Consider the following 24349-nt stretch of genomic DNA (forward strand, 5'->3'; position numbering starts at 1 on the left):
TGTTATGGTGTTTAGTATGTAGAGTGTGCTAAGGCTGTTTCTCAGTACTGCAAACAAATGTGTAACTCAGTTGGTGTACATATGGATGATACCTGTTAATGGTATGTCCAACTGAGGCTTAATGGATATGCTCCAGCTATGGGAATCCATGTCACAGTGAGCCACACACTGTAATGAGCTATACCTTGCCACAACCGTAACTGGAGAATGCTGGGGTGACAGATACCTGTCATGGCTACTCCCCATGCTTTAGAACTACATCCCTGATTACATTATATGGAGCCCCTCAATAACACACCAGGGAATCCTTGCAGAGTGGGTGGGAAATGGTGGTTACACCCCAGGGATCCCGCAATTGGCTCTGCTCCACAGAGGGACAGTTAGTTAATCAATGGGGTGGCGACAGCAGACACATTTTGGCTAGGCTTATGAATGGCCTCTGACAGTTAGGCATGTACCTACCGATGTACCTAGGAACCTATACATACAGTATCAACACATGCTGATAGCTTAATTTACTGTTTGGGTATTGACTTACCTTGTGCCAATAGCAGTTGTGTGTGCAATAGTTGAGGGCTGCCTTTGTAGGATGCACACAGCAGACCACGTATACATGACAATTTACAGGTGGTTGTGTGTGTGTGTGCCATCCATGTTTACTGTGTGTGCAGGTGGAGAAGTGTGTCAGTCCATAGGGGCCTACACTGTCAGTGTATGTGCTATACATTCCCTCTTTGCCAAGGCATGGGCATACTGGGCACGCCTCCGTCTGCCTACTGGGGCTGGCACAGAGTGTTCGTGGTCTGAATCCCTCTGTGCCTGTGGTGCCCTTGGCAATTGTGGTGGGCTGTGAGGGCCTTCACCATTATGTCCCTGCTGCAGCTGTTTCCACAGGATCATATTATGTAGCATGGCACATACTATGAAGATGTGGGTACATGTGCCTGGAGAGTACTGCAAGGCTCCACCATATATGTCCAAGGAATGGAACCGTGATTTCAGCATCCCAAACACACGCTCTATGATGATTCTGGTTTGTGCGTGTGCCTCATTATGGCATTCTTGCATGGGTGTGTGTGCATTTCTGATGGGAGTCATCATCCATGGTTCCAGTGCATAGCCAGCATCCCCTACAAGGTTGCCATATGGGATGTCTTCCCTGGCAAATACATGGTACAGCTGTGAGGCATGCCAGATGTGGGAGTTGTGGTAGCTTCCAGGACTGCTGGCACACACATCCATGATAATGCCCTGGGCATTGCACATGACCTGGCAGTGATGGAGTGGTATCCCTTGCGGTTTATGTAGCGCCTACCATGCTCACCGGGTGGTGACTTGATGTATATGTGCGTGCAGTCTATTGTACCCAGTACCTCCGGGTTGTCTTCCACATGGTGAAAGAGGTGCATATTGCTGGCCAACTCCTCCTGCATTCGGAGGAAGTATATATGCTCATTGGCATGTGGTAACATGGCATCCAGGAACTGGTGGAGTACCCTGGATGCTGATGCATGTGAGATCCCCATGATATCCCCAGTTGGCCTTTGAAAGGTACCTGTGGCTAGTACTCTCAAGCTTACACATACCTTCGTGTCCACTGGGATGGGTTCCCCTCTGTTATTCCTGGCTCTGAGGCATGGCCAGCACAGCTCAACGATTTGCTGTTTGGTGTCCCTGTCCATCCTGTAATGCTCTACTATCTCCAGATCATTTAGCCCCTGGTAGGTTACCCTTGGTCTGAACACTCTTCTCCTCCTCCGGCTCCTGAGGTGGTTGTCAGCCTCATCCTCCACACCACCTTCAGTCTCCAACACATACTGATGAATCAAAGCTATGGAGGCCCCTACCATGTATATTTTAAAAGTTCCCTGTTTGTTTACACCGATGGTGCAGAGTGTTTGGGAATGCACAAGTGTGTGTGCGGTGCTTTCACACTTTATACTATTGTGCTTTGGCAGTTGCTGATGTCATTGGGTGTGTATGTGTAATTCCAGCTGCAGGGTACCTTACTTGTGGGTTTCAGAGCAGGTACTGCTATTGTGTTGCCTGTGGTGTTGAATTACACTTGGCTGCCATGATTCATCTATTGCCCTTTACTTCACTTTTCAACCCGATTCCCCTCCCATTGTCAGGCACACATCCAGCTGCCTGCTTTCATGTTTTGTAATTTCCCAACCCAGGAATGTGTTGTGAAATGTGTTATGTAGCTGATCTACTGCAGGTTTGCTTTGTTCTGATGTCACAGTTCTCTTTTCTTAGCAGTACGGCAACTCCCCTTTCCTATTTTGCAGGTAGCTGCTGGCAGTCTTGTTAGCTGTCGTCAATGGCCCACTGTGAGTTCCTAGGTGTTAATTACTCATTTATACTCATATTACCATGCTGCAGCATTTCATTATTGTCCTCCCGTAACCTTCCTGTTTCACCTAAGTTGCGCATCGCGCACGTCTGGTTTTCGGCTTTTGAGCTTGTTTTCATCCACGTTCACATGCACTTTCGGTCGCCTTGTGTGTTCTCAGCTAAGCATAGCTATGGCTAGGTACACACCCCTATCCTGTGGCTTTGCTTAGCAACAAGCAACCCGGATTACCAATGCTCCAATGTGCTTAAAGCTACGGTGGCACACACCTCTCATGATGTCATGTTTACCTCCAGGCCACTCCTTGGTGTTGTACCGTTGTGCCGTGTGGTACATCCTTACACCGGCGGGATGTTTGCGATTCAGTATTACTTGACTCATTTGCATGGCATTGACTACTAATTCCTAGTTACCGCGCGGAACACTGTCATAGACCCTTTGCAGCCCTTGCGCCTTGGTTGTGGTGTAGCATGCATACCATTGACTATTATGGCAAAAATCATGATTTGTGTTACATTGCAGTTTTATGACATCTAAATATAATTTCCTTGTGTTCCTGTTTGCGCACCAATGCACTGCAGTTGTACTTTGCGTTAGTGTGGCCATGACATTAAATGTTATTTTTTTTGTGTTGTGCATGTTTGTTTATGCCATTGGCTGTATATTTAGCCATTGGCATATGTTAACATTGTAATACATAAGTTTGGTCCACTTTCATGGCTCCGATGTTCTGTTTGAAAAAATGTAAATATTTTTTGGTTTACATTTCTGCATGCTTACGCTATGCCTGTACCACTTCATGAATCGCTATATACCTTCATTTGCATGCTGCACTGCTGTACATGGGGTAATTAGCATACATGCGCTGCCTTTAAACTTCACATGAAACAATACCTCAAGACTCATGCCCCACCCGTGGTTAATCACTCATCATACCCACATGTAAACAAACTTTACCCACCCTATACTGCCTCTGGCATTATCAATACCTTTACCTCACATTACACTATCAGTCATGATCTATATGTACTCCTATATTCACTTCCATTCCCTCTTCTGTCTTCACTTTCTATATGCCTGTCTCTCATCTTCCATTGTATAGTCTCTGTTTTTTTAATGTACATTACTAAACTGTGCATATGTCTTGTGTGCTATGATACAATCACTGTAAACCAGTATGATTTGTAAATTGTATTTTTCTTGATTGTTACTGTCTTCACTTATACTATAATTTGTATATATGGATTTGCAAGCATGGAGCTTCTCTTCCTGGGCCTCTGCTGAAATGGGTTTTTCAACCAGTCGGACTTCCACAGAAAATAAAAGCAAATACATAAACAAAGAAACAAACAAATACATAAATAAATAATGTTCATGTTTCATTTACAACGTTCATCTCTATTTTTTGGTGTAAGTAAAGAATATTATTATTGTTTTCAACCTCTGTGACAAAGTTGAGTTCATAGGTGTAGATGAAATTTGATAAGAAAAGTTAAGTAGCGTCTGTACTTTGTTTAACCTAGACAGAGCTGTAGCTAGATCCTTTAGCACCCTGGGCAGTCCTTAGACTGATGCCTCCCAAACTGAAGTTGAGGACCAAAAAGAAACCCCTCCTGATCTGTAGCAGGGAGCTTATGCTAGCTCCTTGCTTTAGCTACACAGTTAACTCATAACACAAATTATTTAAACAGCCACAATATCAGCCATGGCTGCTACAAGGACTGATGCTAATGCATGTTCTCTCTTGATCAGCAGCTCATATGCAATGCTACTTTTGCTCTCTTACAGCTTAAAGCCCGAGGCAACCACCACTTTGAACCTACCCTAGACATGGTACTGCATCAAGACATTTTATGACTAGAACAATTTTTGAAAGCTAAATAGCATACATTTTTTCTGTTGTGTACCTTAGTAATTCTGTGATTCCACCAAAGTCTTATTTTTGTTAAGTTTACATGTATATTTATGCCTTACAGGCACATGTTCATAAATGCAGGTGTTCATAACATCATAGAGTTCATGGAGAACTTCCTGAGTCGATTTATTTGTATCAGCAAGGACAGTATTCCAGTCTGCTTTCAAAAATAGGCCATTTATTGCAAATTAGTTTGCATTTATAAAGTTTAATAAGAATGATTTAATTAATGCAGAGTTTGATTTTACTCTTAGTCTGGATTATGATGGCATTCTCATCTGTATTAATTACAGAGGGTATAACCTGGGATGCGGAATAAAAATATCCTAGGTCTGTCAGTACGGTCGGTATCTAAGAAATTGCCATCCTGAGCTGGATTAATGCCTGCCACAAAAGGCTGCAGCCTTAGTCATTAGATTAACATCAGAACTGGGAGTTGGAATGCATGACTGTCTTGCATTGTTACTTGACTTGAAGTTCTCCTTGCAATCTTTAGGTGTTATGCGGTGGAGAAAGGACAGAGAAATGAGCAAAACAAAAATATTCAACTATTCAGAAACCAGGTATCCATCCTTGATATTCCCCTATATAGGCAGCCCACCTATGAAAACAATTTGTATACATCATATTGTAGAATTTATATACCAGGACACCAGAAGATGTCCAACATTCATTACAATTCTAATCTTGAGAACTTAATTCATTTATAGTTGGTTCTACCATACTGACAGAAATAAAAAGATGTAAAGGAAGAAGAAGGTGATGCTATAGGGGGATGCATAAACATAGCCTGTAAAATAGGGTCCTACTGCATTATCTTTAATATTATTTTTATCTATCTATCTATCTATCTATCTATCTATCTATCTATCTATCTATCTATCTATCTAGCTATCTAGCTATCTAGCTATCTAGCTATCTGTCTAGGTAGCTATTGAGCAGATAGAGAACTATGGATGACACTGCAATGGAACAATGCTAGGAGGATTTTGTCATCCACATCCACAAGTGATGCTGTTCCCCTGTAATCCTGTCCTTTTGCTTTGTTGCTAGTCTCATCCAGGCATTTGGCGGCAGAACAGATGTCTTGGGACGCACCACCCAATCCATCCCCTTAGAGAGGTGCGTGCAACTTAGCCTTATCATTCATCTCTCTCCACCTGTCCCCCACCCACAGGTACTATGTCACTAATCAAATCTATGCTTGTTAAATGTGGGCTTCTTCTTTATATAGTGTCTTATTCTCTGTTACCAGGTTCATGGAAACTCCAGCAAATCAAGCAAGGATATCATACAAAACAGTCTATGACGTGTTGCAGTTAATATATGGGCGGTGCAGTGGTGCAGTGGTTAACATTGTAGCCTCACAGCAAGAGGTTCTCTGGTTCAATTCTTGGTTGGGGTGCTCTCTGTGCAGAGTCTGCATGTCCTCCCTGTGTTTATGTGGGTTTCTGCTGGGTATTCCAGTTTCCTTCCACATTCCACCAAATTGTACTGTTAAAGTTGCTGTTTGTGTTTAAAAACAGAACATAGATTAGAATTTAAGGCAAGTAAGAAAGCAAGAAAAAAGCCTCTTACTTTAATCACAGGCTCTGAGGATTCCTCTGGTATGGTTAAGCCCCTTGCATGTTCCCCTCCCCCTGCCTTGCTAACAATCCGAGGTTTCTTAACCACCTCAATTAACCTCCATTTTTCAAACATCCCAGTGCTCCTGACCCATACGGCTGTCCTGCTGTAAACTTGGTATGCAGTTTTCTGTGTTACTGACTCTTTGATTAAATACAATTGTAGATTTAATAATATTTGAAATCTTATGCTGACTCTGAATGTTTAAAAGTGCATTAATACATGAGGGTGACGAATGCATTGGGCAACTGATTTTGTGCTTTCTTGTTGCTGCTAAACTGAAGTGATTGTGGATCAGTATAACTTTGTTGCAGTATTAAGTCTAATTCTTAAATCCTAGACTCTGTACAAACAGCCTACTTCCCAAACGCTACTACCATTGAACTTTATTTTCATGCTAAAGATACAAGATGCAGTATGCAGAATAGTGTGACCCTGATTAGCATTTGTTCTTCTTATACATGCTATATATTGTTTATTCTATTTAGCTACCAACTACTTGAAACTGTTTCTTAGGGCAGTGCAGTGTACTATTAATGTAAGGATTATGCTTTTTCTCTCAGTCGCTGTGTTATGTATGGCATGAAACACTGTTCAATTATTTTTATGCTAGAGTTCTATTTCTGGTGATGAGCTAACACTAAATATCTATTATTAGGTATTATCTCTTCTCACAGCTCCCACCCTGAAAGGCTTGCATAGTTATTAGGACTGCATCCAGTTGGGCATTTTTAAGAAAAAAAATGGATAGCCACACTGGTCTACCCTCAATAACAAACTTAACTAAGGTTACTATTTTTTCTAAAGTCTTTCTGCTTAAACTGTTTTAATTTAGCTGTACTGGGTCAACAGCACCAAACTTCACAGCCCTTAAATAAGGCTCCTGATGCTAAAAAGTTCCACCAAATTGTACTGTTAAAGGTGCTGTCTGTGTTTAAAAACAGAACATAGATTAGAATTTAAAGCAAGTAAGAAAGCAAGAAAAAAGCCTCTTACTTTAATCACAGGATCTGAGGATTCCTCTGGTGTGGTTAAGCCCTGGTCCACTCGCCCACTGGGCTTACTTAATGCCCCTCCATGCCTCCTATTCCCACCCACCCCCAGTACCTCTGAATTTATAACCCCACAGCCACACCCCTCCCCCTCATTCGCCAAACATTAACAGAAATCCATCTATAACCCACTCCTTGGACTATCTCCTCACCTACTATTACATCTAGGTTGCCTACCTACCAGGAGTATATTCCTCCCATTATGTCTCTAATACTTACTAAGTTTTCTAAAATAACACCTCTACTCTACACCCTACCTTTACTAATCACCCTTTATTCTCTTACCATCTATGAAAACCAATCCCATATAGGATTCAACCATCCCAAACACCTTGCTACCACCCCAATCCTCTCAAACCATTCTGCCCACTCATTCATGTCCATCGACACCAACTCCTTTACTCCTGCTAACACCCACCCTATTACACCCAGATATGTTAACACCAAAACTAAATACTACCAAAAACTGATAAATACATTTCTAAAGCTCATAGCTAGTTTGTCCGACACCCTTACTATTGATGGGGATATCCACTGGGCCACCATCCCCAGACTACACTAACTCTAATCATAACAGCCCAAACATAAGACAAAGCCTAAGTAGACCCCCCAACTCACAATTGACCTGCCACTTAAACATTAGAAGCATCAGCAATAAGGTCCACAACCTCCATGCCCTCCTGACAACCTACTCCCCCGACATACGTTGTCTCACTGAAACATGGTTAAAACCATCTACACCAGATAATGAAATTCTACCTCTAGGGTATAATATACTCAGGCTAGATCATACTACCAGGAAAGGGGGAGAATTGCTGTTCTCTATAAAACCACCCTAAATGTTACTCTAGACAACCTTCAACCACCTATATTTAACAAAGCAAACATTATGATTTCCAAACTGCAAATAAATAAAAACAAATGTATAAACATAGTATGTGTCTATATTCCCCCAGGTAATAACTCAAGGACCCTAGAAGACATCCTCTACTGGCTATCCAATGCCTACCCCCAAGAGACCTTTGTTCTAGGGGACCTCAATATAGATTGGTACGCCTGCACTGCAGAGACCCCATCCACCCACGTAAACCTACATGGTTTTATACAAACTATAATCTCCCCTACTAGGATCAGCAAGCCTAACAATAAAGAAAGTATCCTAGACTGGATACTAATTAATAGCCCCCACCGCATGTACAAATCAGGTACTCTCCCTGAAGATCTAAGTGATCATTTCTTAATGTATACTATTAGGCATAAAGTTGAACGTCCACATCTACCCATCTATAAAACAATAAGAAATAACAAAAACTTCAACCTTAATAAATTCTTAGAAGAACTTAAATTATGCAATTGGTCAATTCTAAAACAACTACCACTAGATGAGGCAGAAACACACTTTAGTAACACATTCCTGGTCATCCTTGACAGGCATGCACCTGCACGCTATATTAGAATTAAAACAAAAGTTGCCCCCTGGCTAACTAAATAAACCAAACTAAAGATCATCCAAAGAAATAATGCCTGGATTCCTGGCACTCCTCTAAAGACCCACAAGATCAACTCAAATTCCGACAATATAGGAATGATACAAAAAAATCCATATTACTAGACAAAAAACGGTTTCTGTCATCTACAGCAGAAACACCACAACAAGCCACAGAAGTTCTGGGACGGCAGTAACAAACTCCTCCACCCAGGGCAATCCACAACTCCAACCCCCTCAGCCCCAACCCAAAAATTGCCAGAGTCCATTGCCAACACCTTCAACAGTTTCTTTACAGAAACCATCCAGGCCCTTGTTAGCAAACTTAAACCCACTTGTCCTAATGCTGAAACCCCTAAACCCAGTGACATTCTCTCCTTTAGCTTCCAAAAAGTTCCGACTTCACTCATTAGAGCCCAAATTAAAAAACTCAAACCAACCACCCAGAGGCAGCTCCATTGAGCTGTCAAACTATAGACCAATAGCCACCCTTTCCCCCCTGGCTAAAATTATTAAAAAGTGTATCCATAAACAACTCTTACACCACCTTATTCAACATAATCTTCTGGCCAACTCCCAGCATGGATTTAGACCATAGCATAGTACCACCTCAGCCCTCCTCTCCTTTTCTAATGTCATAAATTCCAACCGTAACAACAACAAACTATATTCTGCCCTGTTTCTCGATCTTTCCAAGGCCTTCGATATGGTTAACCACCAGCTACTCTTCCTTACCCTAAAGAAAATATCCCTAAACAACCATGCCATACAATGGCTTCAATTTTATCGTAGTGGAAGACAGCAGGCTATCCTTTGGCAGGACAAACTCTCCACCCTTCTCCCCGTTACCCTTGGTGTCCTTCAAAGCTCCATATTAGGTCCCTTCTTTTCTCCCTCTTTATCAATGGCCTCCACACTGTAATCCCATATGTAACCTGTATACAGTATGCCGATGACTCCACCCTGATTTGCTTAGCCTCTACCCCTACAGATCTCCTTAGTTTAACCCAGAAAACCTTTAATACAGTGGAAAACTGGATCTCTAATCAACAGCTGATATTAAACCCAAATAAAACAAAGCTATTACTCTACTCACAAATCCTCTCAACCTTCGTTTACTATAACATCTAACAATAGGACTATAATCTCACCAGATATGTATACCAAACTCCTGGTTGTTATAATAGACAACAACCTCAATTATGATATGCACGTAAGCCAACCTATTAAAACTGTTAATAAAAAACTTGGCTCCCTATACAAAAACAATCCTTTTCTCACCCCTCTAGCTAGGACTGCCATTGTCTGTACCCATCTGCTTTCAACTCTACTCTATGCCTCACCAACACTCACTAACTTGAACAAAATTGATCTCAGCAAACTCTCTAGCTGCTACAATCAAATTGCCAGGTTTGCCACAGGAAGTCCCTACAGACACACCATTATCAAAACCTAAACCTCTTAGGATGGGTAGAACTCCCCAGGCTAATTCAATATAACCAACTTACTGTAGCATTCAAGGTTATTAACCATCCAGAAAAAATGCCCTCCCTTATAAACATTATCCATCTCTACAAAAATGCTAGGTCACTTCGTTCCACTACAAAACTTTTGGTTCAATCTGTTAAAGCTAACAACCTATCTGAAGAATCTTTGTTTGCAAATTCAGTAGGCAAAACCTGGAATTCACTCCCATCTGACCTTACTCTGAACCCCTCCCTTAATCAATTAAAAAAAAAATCCGACCCAGTATTTTAAAACTCACTGGTTATGTCCTTGCTCTAACCCTGACTATAGGTTCATAGGTTCATAGATTAGTACTAAGCTAACTGCTCTTGTGAGACATTTTAAGCCTAGCCAGTTATCCCTTGTGAGACTCAAACTCTGCACCCTGTGTTTGTAAGTCAAACACCTTCACCATTAGGCCGCCCTCCCACCCCATTGATAAAGCCTCATCTACTTCCATATCCCTGCAATTTTTTATTCACAGCGACTAACCTCTTACGCTAAAAGGTTTGAAAAGAGAAACTGTAACATCCTTGAAGATACTCTGTATATAAGCTGCACCTATAGGTTTGATAAAAGAAATTGTAACATATTTGTATATATTTCTGAATATAAACTGTATTCTTCACAGGTTTGAAATGTGAGACTGTAACTTGTATGTTAATAAAATATGTTTGTGCATATACTGTAACTTGCTTGTTTTTATCTGTTTCTAAGTTTGGAACTATTCTCCCCGAGCCTCCACTGAAAATGGACATGTATCCAGTCGGACTATCCAAGTCAAAAAATGTAAAATAAATAAATAAATATAATGTACCATGTGTACATATTCCACATGGGAACCTGGGTGGTAATAAGACAACTAACAAGAGACCGAATTTTAAGAGGTACAGATTGAGCATGAGTTGTATTTACACATGAGTGAACTATTATACGAGCACCGCAGATTAGAAAAGTCACAACTTACAGGAGTGCAAATAGAAATATATATACATATATATATATATATATATGTATATATATATATATATATATATATATATATATATATATATATATATATATATATAGATGCACTCCCATTAATCCGCCACTCGTTAATCCGCCAAATTCGTTAATCTGCCTAAAAGTACCCAGAACTAATTCAATCCTATTGTAAAACAACTCGTTTATCCGCCAATTAGCTAACCGCCATCTGCCAAAACAATTTTGATCCCAACCTATTGATTTAGTACTCGTTAATCCACCAACCCGCTATACAGCTGAAAAAAACATGGTAAATCTACAGGCTGCTATTTGGTTTTTAATCAAGTAACATCCAAGTCAATGGCTACAAAATGTAAGCGGACCGATTTAGGAATTGCACAAAAACGCAAAATATGTTTATATAAAGACAAAAATCCAGGAGCAAGTCAAGAGGAAATTGCTGCTCACTTCAACTACGAATGGAAGACCGTGATTTTGCGTTGCACCATTGGTGATATACTGAGCCAGGAAAAACAAGTGGTCTGTTGGACAGTCAGTTGTTTGTGGTACAAGAACTGAACCAAAGCGCATGAGAAATGCTCTCTGTTCCTAGACTTTGTTTCAAAACTTAATGCAGACATGCTACGCCAAGACTGGAATATACTGTTGCTATTGGACAATACATCTAGTCATCCAGCAGATGTGGAACTATCCAACGTGACATTCTGTTTCCTTCCACCAAACACCACTAGCCATTTACAGCCTCTTGATGCAGGTATCATCAAGTGCTTCAAATCTCATTATCGCAAGCTGCAGCACATCGTGCAGATGATGGATGCTGATTCTGATCCTGATGTTATCCTGAAACAGGCTGTCGGTTTTATCCGGGCTGCATGGAAAAATGTCAGTCCACTTGTTATTCAGAACTGCTGGGCACATGCCGGATTGATTGACAAAGGCAGTCTGGCAACAAACACCCATGATATGACTGAAAGTGTGCCAGCTGCAATGTCAGCTCAGTTGTCTGATATCCAGGCTATCCTCATGAAACTTCCAGCTGTGGGCAGTCTTTTGACAGCTGCTGAGTATATAGACATTGATGCTGCTGAACCGATGGAACAGGAAATGTCAGATGAAGAAATTGTTCAAGCAGTGATGTATGAAGCTAACAATCCTGATGAAGTGGCCGACAATGACGATGAGTATGAAAAACTGGACCCTGCACCACCACCATCACTTTGTGAGGCACAGCAAGCACTGACAGTGGTGCTCAGATATTTTCAGAGCAGCAACAACACTACTGAGGATGAGATCAACAAAGTGATGGACATAGATAAGATGTTGAAAGAAAGGGCCACGAAAAACTTATGCCAGACAAAAATAACTGGCTTTTTTTAATATGCTTAGACAGTAAACCAACAAGCCAACAAGTACTTAATACATACAGTATGAAGTAACGTTTATTAAAACTACAGTACAGTACACTGTATAAATGATATATCACTGATGAAAGCTATACTGTATGCTGAAACTGGTCTAGTTCTTATAATAAATCTTCATGCTTCCAAGGTGCTGGCCTTCTTTTTTCATGTTTAGTACACTGTATAAGCCTACAATTATTTTTTACAAGAAACAATACTGCAACACAGTATACAGTGTTGTGTTTAATGTTTGCGTAGCGCATAGCTGTTTTGTTTATGACAGTGTAAAGGTATATACACTCCGCCCCAGCAAAAGGTATTTTTTCGTTAATCCACCACATTCGTTAATCCTCCGAATTTTCAAAAAATGAATTATAGCGGATTAACGAGAGTGGACCTGTGTATATATATATATATATATATATATATATATATATATATATATATATATATATATATATATATATATATCTATGGATTCACTTTATAATCTCGAAATACTGAAACATTGAATTTCAGTATTTCGAAACTATGAAACCGAATCCACAAACCACCGAAACTACAAAACCCCGAGCCCAAAACTGCGAAATTCAAAACACCGAACAGACTGGATACACTACACGATACATACACCACAACACCCACATCACAACATAAACAAACAAAAACTACATACATACACAACTCATACACCCCCCACTTATATATACTAACTCCGAGATTGCACAAACAAGAAACAAAAGCAAACACACACGCACATTCTCCAGTCCCTCACACACACATCAAACATATCAGCACACTTAAACATGCTCTAACCCCCACTCAAATCCCTTACAAAATACTTGCTTACCTGACAAAACACCTAGATCCACACACAGCACCGCGCACCATAAACACACAATCCCGGACATCACGTAGCGTAAGACCATAACTGTGAATTCGAGATATTCGAATTTGCAATTATGAACTTTTGCTATTTTAAACATTCGGATTTGTAGTCTCAAGATACTGATATATATATATATGTAGGTGGTGCAGTGGTGCAATGGTTAACATTGTAGCCTTACAGCAAGAGGTTCTCTGGTTCGATTCTTGGTTGGGGTGCTCTCTGTGCAGAGTCTGCATGTCCTCCCTGAGTTTGTGTGGGTTTCTGCTGGGTATTCCGGTTTCCTCCCACATTCCAAAGACATGTGCCTGGAGCATTTCTCCCTAAGCCTCTGCTGAAAATAGGCTCTGTCCTAGTTGGACTTTTCTGGTCAACAAATGTTGAATAAATAAATATATAGATATCTCTCTCTATAGAGAGATAGATTACATATAGATCTTTCTTTCTCTCTCTCTCTCTATATATATATATATATATATATATATATATCAACACACTTATATAAAATCCTATGAAGTTTATTGGCCAGTAATTTATCTAAAAAATCAATAATAAGCTCCTACGGTAGCAGGACCTTTCTCTAACCTTTGCATAAACAAAAACAAAATCAAATAAGTTATTGCACTAAGGTCTTCTAACAGCAATTATCTTACTGTCTGCCAAATAAGATAATAGAAATTTTCTGAGTTCTTGATAAAGGCCAGTACTCTTTAGATCAGCCCTGTTCACTGATGCTATAAAACACATGTATTTTTCATGTTGGAAGTACTTGGAAAGGGAAGTCCATGTTCTCTAAACAAAGGATTTGTTATAATAAGCAAACACATAAAGCAAAGAAAGTAAACAGATTGATGTGGGCTGAAACACATTAGTGTAGTTGGGCTTCTTTCCTTTTCATATCAGCTGGCAGTCTTGTACTGAGTATAACTACGATGTAAAATTGTTTTATACAAATCTTGATGCTGCTTGGATACCTAAATCTCCTATGCCTTAATACTGGACCCTAAATCTTAACACATATTCAAGCTAACCTGCAGGTACTATCAAGTCACAGTTGGCACCAGTTTTTATCATACTAAACAGACATATCTGTGCAGTTCATACCACTCTTTCCACCAAGATGTCCACAGTGATCCCATATGCGGAGGTCTACTTGTGTGTAAGTGGAGAAAAGATAATCAGAAGCTAGTTGTACTGTTATTAAATTAATACATGTTGTATCCAATATACACATAGACATACAAGCTGTAATATCTATGAATCATCCAGACTTCAAAGATTTCACAAGAAAAGAAATGCTGAAGTGTATGAAAATTGAGAAGGGGCATAAAGGTGATCTAAATGCATTTTGGGTGACAGTGCATTCACTGCAGGCTATAGTTTCTTACCTTGACATAGTAGGTAGTGGCACCATTTCAAACGTGCAGCCTCTGTTACACTGACTGTAAAGTCTCAGAAGATTTAGGACTGCTTCACCACAGAGACAAACCGAACAAAAAGGAATGGCATTCCAAAAAAAATAATGAAAGCCAAAAGAATGTGAAACACACAGTTGTGGGTTGCCCCTAAATCTCTGATTTCTAATAAGCTGCATTTATGGATCAAATTACCTCAGAATTTCTATGATTGTAAGCACATTTCTATGAAAGGAATCAAGTTCAAAGTTTTAGACTTACATTTCATGAGGAAATATTGCATTAATCTGTTCTGTATATTGAGCTGATTGTGGCAAGGCCTGTTCTCTGCTACATCTAAAGCCAATTATCCTTAGTTCTGTAGTTCTAAACTTTTTTCAAGGACTTGAACCCAAACTTTGGACTGAATGCCCTCTTGTTTCAATCAAACTACCATTTCTTACTTACTGTCAGATGTTCATTTATTTCCCAATGTATAACTTAAGACATGGTCACGCATTACAAATCCTTTAAAAAAAAAGTAGAATTCATTCCATCTAAACATTTTTTTATTTAATCTGTCTTCCTTTATATTTATTATTGAGAATATGTATGTCTGAGTTTTATTCATTTCACTTGTTTTAAAGTCCATTTCCACGTAGAACTTATATTTCACTTCATTGTATAATCCTCATCTATGACATTTGTGTGTTGCCACACAGGTAACCATGATGCAACCGTAGTGCCCTATGGACTAAAAGTACAGGCACAGCATGAATATTGTGAAATATTAAGGAGAAAGGAGCCTTTGCCATGTAAAACAACTTTAGTAATAAATAATGTAAGGGCAGAACACATTGCAACTAAATAAAATATTCTACATTGTGTATATACTTAATCATACTTTAATTTGCTCTGTCTCTGTTGATAACTTGTTAATGTTGCTTTTTCTGGTTCACTGCAGTATTTGGGTCAATGATACCAGCTTTCAGTAATGAAAAAAATATATATTTACTTGGCTAAGAGTTAGCTGTTCCTAAGTCCCCGTTCATTTCTGAGATAACAATCACACAGTGTTCACAAATATAAACTGGTATGTGCTAAAGTATGGGAAGAAATGCATTTTTTCACTTGTGCTGAAAAAGTAAGTTAAATCCTTTACATTTTTCACAAAATCTAACCACTAGAAGCAATCGCAATCCATCTTTTAGTATACATATGAAATAAAATCACTGTTACTCTATACAAGCAGGGTTAGTTCAAGTCAATGAGTCATTGAATAAAAAGTTGACAAATGCAGCTCCCTGAAACATAGTGAAATGTATAAGCTAATAAAATTAATCACATCCTACCAGACTCTCACCAAATGTTGGTGGATCATGATTCAATGTATTATCCTGTTTTTGTTGGAGCATGATATGAAGCATACGTTCTCTGCCAACAGCAGAATCTTCCCTCTGTAAACACACTGAGGTTAAGGAATCAGCCATCCCTCATAGCTAACTGACTAGTGTCCCTACCACCTAACTTACACAATTAAAATGCCTGTCAGTTTCTGCCAAATCTTACTCCCTGCTCCTCTCTTCATCCCATCTGCAGTCTTTCAATTGTCTGACTCTCTCTCTCTCTCTCTCTCTCTCATGTGGGTTATCAATCTCTCATCTAGGATTACATAAACTGACACATACCAGATGTACCTTCGGAAATGGCTGTTCACACATCCCGCCATAATAACTGTCAACAAACACCAGGGGTGTAACTATCAGTTGTTCTGTGGCATAGAGGGCCCCATTCTAAAGTTGTTGAGGTGAGCAACATTCACTACACATACAGCAAGTAGTGGACTAGTTGGTTAACTGTGGGTGGAGTAAAAGACTTGAGGGAGGCAGAGGGTCCTCAAATCAGGTATAGATGTCAAATAAGATAGGCAGTGTGTTGCAATATGACAGTTTTTTTCTCCCATTTTGTCACTAAGCCACCCATATTTAGGTGGGGCACAGTAAACTTTGAAAACAGTTTAGTACTACTTGATGGTTTCTTCCAGAAAAATCTGGCAGTCTGGCAGGTGGTGCACAAACTTGAGCAGTATGGTGCTTCAGTGGTTGTTATTTTTCTAAGTCTGGAGTTCAGTTCCACCAGCTGTTCAAGGAGTTTATGTGCTATCTCTCTCTCCCTCTCTGTGTATTTTGATTTTCTCTCTGGGTAGAGATAAATCACACTGGTTGACTGTCTACTTTAAACTGCTTATACATTTTTGTATTTACCTTTTCCCTTGTACCCAAGACCATGGCTGAAAGGGTGTTATGAACAATCATTTGACTTTCTCCGTTAACAAATTATCTTCAGTGCCTAAAAATGTAGAAAATAAAATGGCAGAGAACAAAAATCTTGAAAATAAAGCCATGAAAGTGATGATTCCTAGAGATACAACTGGAACTTAAAAAAGAGTCCCATAGCACTATTTGTAAACCCCTTTCAGCACAGGCACTGCGTAATGCTGAAGCAATTTCATTTTTCACCTTTTCTAACTGGGTGCCCTTCCCACACAGCAACCTGAAAAGGGTAAAGCTTAAAAATTAAATCAAGAAATATCTGCGTAATGCTTATGTCTCAGAGACTTCCCATACTCTGGAACAAAGTACCTATCTATATCAAACAAAGCTCCTCATTAGCATTCTTCAAGAAAAATCCTGATGATTGGCTGGGAAATAGTAAATTCACCCCGGAGATCACTTCTGTGGCTCTGCTCAACAGGGGAACAGGAAAATAATTTTCTTGGGTGGCGAAAGCCAGGGTATCTTTTTGGCTAGGCTTATATAGGCCCTAGGGCCAACAGCCTAGTACCTATCTATGAACCTATGAACCTATGTGGTGTACCTGAACTGAAACAGATTTGTTACGAAACTTCTCATTATAAATTGCCACTTTCTTGTAGACTTTATTAAGGAACATAGTGTTTTTTTTCAGGCAGATAAACTACCCAGCCCCCCCATGCAGGGGGCTTTGACCCCACACCAACTTACTGTTGTTGCACAACAGCAGGACTAAAAGGAGCCTCCACTTTTCAAACAGCACAGAGCTATACAAATAGGATATCACATCTGTGTGCTTAAACAGTACAACTCTTTGTATTGTTCCCTAATCAACACCTAAGCAATAATGCCATAATTAGAAATGATGCACACTACCTGCTCAAATATGCACACTGCATATTATAACCTCTTGCTGGATGAGGCATGGGCAATACCAGTCATTGGTATTAATTGTCAATGCTTGCTATTATAATGTAAATACAATATTATTGATTTGAAATTCCCATTTCTACTATTGAGAGCTTTAACATTTTGCTAAGCACTCAATTATCTCAGTAATTTCAGTGAACATACCTTTGTAGTGCATGCATTTAGATGATAACCAGGTAAATGCACTTACTGATAGCATCTCTTTCAGTGAAACATCCCTGGATAGTATTTATAGGATACTGAGAACTTTAGCAGGATGTCAGAAAAAGCTTGATAAAATAATTACATACTTTTTTCAGTAGTTGTAGTAATAGTAGTTTAGCAGCTAGTACTACTGCTCCAGAATAATTCATAGTACTTACTTGCATGAAACATAGTTGCATATGGGAATTATTCTAAGTGGTACATTTGTGTAATGAAATTCCCATCAAAGGGACATGTTTCTCTAATGGTGGCATGTATTACAAATAAAGAAAGTTACAGTTTACATTGGACTAAGTGCTCTGCTGGTACTCTGTCCCTCATGCTTCAACATCAACTGGTACCTGTGCTGGTGGGGGTGGGGGAATCCTACTTTTGCTATGATTCCAGTTATGTCTGCCTCTGTAAACATCCATATAGCAGTTATTTATGTATCTGTATTACTTCAGCTAACAAGCTGCATTTTACCAACAGTAAATGGAAGTTGTTTCCTTCATCCTTCTTTCTTCCACTTGCATCTCCTCATTTTCCAATGATTTGGCTGATAGTCACCGCTCCTCTAAGGTTCATAGGTTCATAGGTGTGTACTAGGCTTATGGCCCTTTGGCCTTTACAAGTCTAGCCATAGGATTACCCTGGCATAGTGCCACTCGACCTTAGTTCCCAGTGCCTCTGTCGAGTAGAGCCACTGGAGTTAGCCCCGGGGTGAATTTTCTTTTTCCTATCCACTCATCAAGATTTCTCTCGAAGAGGGTCAGCGACGTGTTCTGCTTGACATGTATGGGACGTCTGTTCCATAGCATGGGCAGTCTCTGGGTTATGAACCTGTCCCTTGAGGTTGAGGCCTCTGGACCATGTGGTGCAGAGGGACTGGGATTTCTTTAGATGTAGCATTTCTAACAGAGCTGGGTCAGACATGGCTTTGTAAGTCAAGTAGAGATCATCTCTAAGTAGGCGATATGAGGCAGAGAATAGCTGGAGTTTTTTTGAGTCTGTTCATATAGGACAAAGGGTTCACTACGAAATTTCAAAATCACTAGATCTCGAGTTTCAGAATATCGAGTTCAGAATCTCAAGATCTTGGAATCTCAAAATTGTGAACCCCCCCCAAAACACCACCCAACACACTAAAACATGTGTATGTAGAGGGGCAAGCCCCCCTGCACCCCGTGCAACTTAAATATACCAACTCCGAGATTGCACTACAGAGAGGGCAAGAGCAATCTCCCAGTCTGCGCTGTATGCCGATCTCCATTCAGGATTTCGAAGTTTTGAAACTTCGAACATACAATCTTCAATCATATACAGTTTAAAGTTTTGAGCTTCAAAATTCTAAATGGAACCCAGGACAAGTGTTTAAGGCCTAGGATCCTCTTTGTGAGGTACTTTTGCAGCCTCTCCAGTTGTTGCAGGTATCTAGTGAGGTACATGCCAAATGGGGCATTGTACTTGACGACTGGCCTAATGAGCGAAGAGTAGAGGGAGACAATGAACTCTTTCTTCCTGGATGCAAAACCCTTAGTAATGAGATGTGCCCCTTAGAAGGACTTTCTGACCACAGTGGCAATGTGATGGTCAAAAGAGAGGTTGCTGTCAACCTGTGTTCCCAGATCTCTTATAACGCCTTCTGTGTTCAGTGTACTACCATCAATGTGGTAATTCATGGGAACCGGGTTTTTCCCAAAGGGGATGATGACACATTTTTTGACATTGAGCTTAAGGCCATGGTTCTGACATCAGTCGTTGGTGTCAGTGAGGCCATTCTGTAGGATGTCAACATCACTTGGGGAGTTAATAATAGCTTCCAACTTGCAATCTTCTGCGAAATTTGTCAGCCAGAGTCATTGGCCTGGACTTCAGAGAAGTAGATACCAAACAAGAGATGACCCAGGACCGAACCCTGTGGAACTCCACTCATGCCTTGTCAGCAGTCTGACTTGGAGTCAGTTACTTTCACACTGTGGGTTCTATCTGTGAGCCAGTTTGCAACCCACCTAGTGATACAGGGGCTGATGCCAAGCTTAGTAAGTTTTTTTATGATTCCTGAGTGAGGAATGGTATCAAAAACCTTGGCCAGATCAAGATAGGCTGTATGAACCACCTTACCTTCATCCACAGCTCTGGTGACTGACTCTAAGAAGTCATCCAAGTTGAGCAAGTATGATCTACCCTTCACAAAACCAAACTGTGTGGTATCCAGATTTTGGAGATTCCCTATATCCTTGTTTATTAGGTCCATGATGGTGCATTCCATAGCTTTGCATATCAGACTTGTCAGGCTAATGGGGGGATAGTTCCCAGGGTCTGTTGTCGCTCCTCCTTTGTGGAGAGGGATGACTGTAGCAGTGCGCCATTCAGTAGGGACAAAGCCTGAGGTAAGGCTGTGACTGAACAGGGCACACAGGTGAGGTGCCAGTTCACTCTGTAGTTCATGTAGAACTCAACCAGGGATATTGTCAGGTCCCATAGCAGCTGTATTCTTGGCCTTGGACAGTGCTGTTTTAACCTGTGCAGCAGTAATACTGGGTGCCTGGCAATCTACTGGCTGATTTAAAAAACAGTATCACTTACATGAATGCTGCTATAGTGATATAATCCAAAGATCTGTTTCTCACGTTCCTCATAATAAGAAACAATTCCCCATGTTGCAACACCTGCCTCGATTCTTTTGTTAATTGCACACCTAACCTGTCCAGTTGTCACAATGTTATCAATAGTCTGCCGGACTTGCCTGAACAAAACAGAGGATCATATTAAGTGAACATCAGTGAAATGGGTTAAAGTATAATAAAAATCTTTCAGAATCGAAAAACTGAAGATTAAGCCCAGACATAGAAGGCAAATTACTGCTACTTATATAAAGCAGACATGTTTGTGGAGGTACATGTTAACAACAAAGATGTCTGAAAAACAGCATTGACTGACTCTCTTTTTATTCTTAAACACACATACTAAGATACAATCTCTTCTGTAGGATCAAAGCCTAGCAGGAGACTTGTAGGTCAGTATATGGGTTTGTGTACTGCTCAGTGAATAAAGAAGTAACCGGAAGATTCACCTATAGTAAAGAGAAAAGAATAGCAAGTTGACATTTGCAAAGTGAATTTAACATGAAACAATTTGATTTTTTTTACCTTTTCTAACTCTGCTTACTTCCTACAGAGCTACATAAAAAGGCTAAAGATTAAATGTTTTGGGATGCATGTATGGTGTACCAGAACAAAAGTAAACTTGTTATAAGAACATACAATCATAAGCCGGAACACACCATCATAAAAAAAACAATTGTTAAGTTCTCTGACTTGACACTGGGAACCTCTGAGTTTCAGCACTAATGAAACAATGGTGGCTTACTGGATTACTGCATCTTACTCTGTTCTTGAACTCTGTAGATCTGGTCACTCATAACACTTAAGTGATGGAAAGCTTATTTTTCCTGATGTCCCCAAGAGCTTCCTCATACAAAATATCCCAAACTAATAAAATTAATGTTGATAAAGGCACTGCCAGTAAAACAGCATAGAGAATTATCAGCATATCACAGAAGAGGGAATGCCGATGCTCACTAAATTCTGCTTCTTGTTTAAAACTATTGTGTAGCCTTGCCATTGTTAAGTGGAATTCTGTGTGCCTTACATTTCACAGAAATTTTACCAAATATAAATCCTACATGTTCCACCAAAGGTCAAAAGGTTTAAAAGGTAAAATAAAGGTATAAAGTAATTGCATGCAACAGATAATTACAGGCTACAGAGACATAGAAAGCTAGGGAGAATGTGGTTGCTGCTCCAGGGGCAATAAAGCGGGGGGAGGGGGCATAACTGATAATCATTTTTTTTTTTTATTTAATTTTTTCTAGGTTATTAATTTTATTTGTTTTTTTTTTTTTTGTCTTCACCCCACTGAGTATTTGGGAAAATGGTAATCCCCACCCACACATAACAACAAAGTTGCTTGGATTACAAGGAGGTAAGAGGACCTTTGTTAAGCATCCAGAGGAAGTTTTATGCTTTAGAATCTTTATGGCCAGATGAAATTCTGACAGAGACTCAAAGCCTTGTAGTTCATGGGTTCATAGATAAGTAGGAGGCTAGTTGCCCTTGTGGACCATTTTATGAGCCTAGCCACTTTCATTCAAAGGTGACAATCAAAATCTGTACCTTGTGTTTATGCGGTAAACACCTTAACCATTATGCCAACCCCCAACCTCTCATCAAAACATGGACATTCCACCAGTACATATCATTTATTCCAAATGTCTGCAGAGATATTTGGAGTAAAACTGAAGAAGGACCAGTACAGCTTTTCCATATATAACATAAATCAGTTCTACTAAAGGGCAACAGGTAGACAGCAGTGCAGAGTGATGGCTACCCTTTTTAGAGGTGGAAGAAGACAGGTAGTGATAACCTGCTACTTCCTTGACAGCATTACAGTGATAAATAATCATAAACGGTCCATTCCACGTACGAAAACACTTTAATAAAAACTCAAACGACAACCCATAAAAACATATTAAGTGCTTTCATCTCTTCATAAGGAGACTTCATCAGAATACATTCCACACCATTAAAAACACCTTTTTATAAGATATAACCAAGTAACATCATCATCTGAATGCACCAATCCATTTCATTTGTGCTTAATTGAATCAATTATATTAAAGAAATATTCATAGTTTTTCACATATCACATTGGAAAAATAATTGTTGTTTGAATAAATAGGAAATATTATTCATTTTAAAATGGCCATCAATTATACTTTGAAATGTCATTGAATAAAATCTTCAAATATTTAAAAAAAATGAAACATGTAAATAAATAAATAAATATATATATATATATATATATATATATATATATATATATATATATTTATATATATATATATATATATATATATATATATATATATATTGCAGCTCTACAACTTTTTGAGCATATTAGCTCTTTCTATTAACATAGGGGTAATAGATGTAAATTCATTAAGCCCGTGGGGGGGGGGGGGGGGATAGCTGCCAACCTGAATTGCCATTCTGTTTCTCTTTTCTTTAATAGATTTTTCAAGTCCCCCCTCTAGGGTTAACAATAATCTTCTCTATAATACCAAATGTAAATTTAACAAAGGAGGAACAAGTAAGGGAATGTTTATACAGAGCATTGCTCAACTTTTGATTCTTAATATCATTAGTATGTTCGTATATCCTAGTTTTTAGGCTCCTCTCGGTCTTACCCACATAAAAATGTGAGCATGTCTTACAGGTTGCTAAATATACTACCTTACTAGTATTACAATTCCCTTTCTTGAAAAAAAACTTTACTCTTTAAAGAATTTTTCAAAACCAAAAAGGATTCCTTCATTATATATACACACTGAATACAATTCCCACAAGGGTTAGTGGCCTGAACTGTACCATCAAAATTATAGAGTTTGTGTTCCAATAACCTTTTAAAACTTAGTGCAGTCTTAGTTACAAAATATGGTTTTCTTCCAAGTTTTTAAAAATACCTCCCTATTAGTTCTAAAAATGTTCCAATTTTGCATCAAATCCCTTATGACACTGCTACTAGAATTTTTATATTGTAACACACAAGCTCTATTTTAATTTTTATTATTGTTTATACCAGAATTAGTTTCTTTATTTAAACCAATTCCCAAAAATGGCTGATATTGGGTACCCCACTTACTATATACTTCACCAATTATCTCCTCAATTAATGATCTGGGGTAACCCCTATTTAAAAACATATCAACAATCACTTCCAGTTCAGTACGGCCATCCTCAAAATGTGAGGTCACCCTGGCTATTCGTATTGCCCGCCCTTTGATAACACTCTTTTTTTGTCTAAGAGGGCGATTGCTGTCAAAGTGCAAATACGCATTGCGAAATGTTGCCTTCCTATACACTTTAGATCTAAAACCATTGGTGTCATGCATAATAAACGTATCCAAATAATTGATACTATCCAAACCAAAACTGTGTGTAAAATTTAAAAATGAAGTAGTGCCACTTAGATAACCAGTGACTTCATCTATTTCAGCAGCCGTACCTTGCCATAAAATAAAAATATTGTCCAGGAATCGGGAATAAAGTTTTATTTTATTTCAGTGCGGGCAGCCCAGAATGAACCTGCTTTTCCAACCTGAAAGAACAAGCTTTGCATATACAGGTGCACAGGCTGCCCCCATGGCTACCCCTTGAATTTGGTGATAAAATTCACCTTCAAACCAAATAAAATTATTTTCTAACACTAAAGCCATGAGTTCACAAATCAAAGACACCTGGTCATGGGTCAA

This window comes from Protopterus annectens, chromosome 1.part2 (assembly GCF_019279795.1).
Source record: "Protopterus annectens isolate FY-2018-M chromosome 1.part2, PAN1.0, whole genome shotgun sequence".
Lineage (NCBI taxonomy): Eukaryota > Metazoa > Chordata > Ceratodontiformes > Protopteridae > Protopterus > Protopterus annectens.